This window comes from Gossypium hirsutum, chromosome A03, assembly GCF_007990345.1.
Source record: "Gossypium hirsutum isolate 1008001.06 chromosome A03, Gossypium_hirsutum_v2.1, whole genome shotgun sequence".
Lineage (NCBI taxonomy): Eukaryota > Viridiplantae > Streptophyta > Magnoliopsida > Malvales > Malvaceae > Gossypium > Gossypium hirsutum.
The window spans coordinates 105,388,164-105,390,164 of record NC_053426.1 but is presented as its reverse complement, the minus strand read 5'-3'; positions in this window follow the sequence as shown (position 1 = coordinate 105,390,164).

Genomic DNA, 2,001 nt, shown 5'->3' with positions numbered 1-2,001 from the left:
CAGATAATCATGTAATTGCCTCCAAAATCTCGATGTAAACCGTGGATACATGTATAAGATTATCGATGTAGGAATACCATGTAACCTCACAATTTCCTAAATATAAATCTCAGTAAGCTTCTGCAAAGACCAATCAGTTCTAACTATTATAAAATGAGCTAACTTTGTGAGTCAATCCACAATTACCCAAGATGATATTCATTTTACTTGCCAACAGTGGCAATCTTGTAACAAAATCCATAGTAATGCAATCTCATTTCCACTCAGGAATACTAATAGGCTGTAACAAACTTGTAGGTACCTGATGTTCCGTCTTTACCCGCTGACAAGTCAAACATTTACCAACATATTCGACTATATCTTTCTTCATCCCTGGCCACTAGTATAACTCCCGTAAATTACAGTACATCTTCATTCCACCAGGATGTAAAGCAAAATTACTATCATGTGCTTTTTGGAGAATCAACTCTTTTAGCTCAGAAGTAGCTGGAATACAAATTCGGTTCTAGAACCTCAAACTCATGTTCATCAATACTAAAATTTTCTACCATACCATTCTGCACCATCTCTTTCTCTTTGTAATACCCCTACCCGTATTTATTACCGGAATAGGGTACGAGGTATTACCGGAGTTTACGATTTTTTTTATATTCAATATAGCCCCTTTATAAATATCTAACCTTCCCTGCAATATTAAATCGAGACCAATCCACTTCAACCAAACCAATTCAACATATTTTCAAGATAAATTCATGTATATTTATAAGATAACGTCATCACATACCCAAAACCAAGTTTGTTAACCATACTAATGGCTAACTTTATATTCATTTCACGTTAACATTTACTTTATTAGCTTATACATGCCATTGATTTCCAAAATAAAGTTTCTTTATATATCGAAATCCTGAGGTTGATAGTGTGATGTGTCTCCGACCAAATCCGACCTCCAAGCTCTTAACACTACAAAACAGGGAAAAAGGAAACGGGATAAGCACTTCGTGCTTAGTAAGCTCATGTAACAAGAATTATACTTACCTAATATTTTCAATACAATACAATAAACATTCATATATCCATTCAATGCATTATTACCCTAATATGCACAAACTCAACATTCAAGTTAGTACAATAATTTCCATGTACCAGTAATATATACCATGATTGATGAGCTCATCAATATCATAATTTCCATTTCCTTGTTATTTTTCCATATTTATCCCATTGAATTTATCGGAATTTTGATGGATTTTCAGAGGTACACTTTTAGTGTACAATTCTGAGTCCGTCAATTCATATTCATGTGTGCAAATTTCCATTTCAGAGAGCACACTCCCGCGAACCTCAACCTTGCAGCGGGATTACCAGTCCAGGCTAAATCCCCTGCAACGACAATTACTCTAATGAGCTTGGATCTGAATTACCAGTCCAGGCTAAATTCAGACCCTAATTCGGATTACCCATCCGGGCTAAATCCATTTTACACATATTCTTCGAGAGGGCTATATCAAGATAGGATCACCCGTCCGGGCTAGATCCTTTTTACCGTCAATTCCTTTTCAGAGATCCATTGAATTTTCCTTTCATTCAACCGGGATTTCTTCCCATTTTATCAAATATATCAATGTTTCATTAATTTTCATACAATGAACATTCAAATCATATTCACATCAATAACATACAATCTCAAGCATTTGACAATATAATTCAAGTTACACGAACTTACCTTGATACTTGTTTGTAAACAAAAAAAAATCTACTTATCCTGAACTTTTTCCTTTCCTCGATCTAGCTTCGTATTTGAATATTCTGGATTTGGTGCAAAAATTATGGAATATCAGCTTAGAGAACCCTCCTATGGCGTTTTTAGCTGCTGGAATTGAAGAGAAATGAAGAGAAATCTAGATATTTCCTATTTAGTCCTAGCTTTATTTAGTTAATTTTACAATATTCCAATTTTGCCCTTAATTTATCAATTTTCCTGCTGATTTCATGCCCTTG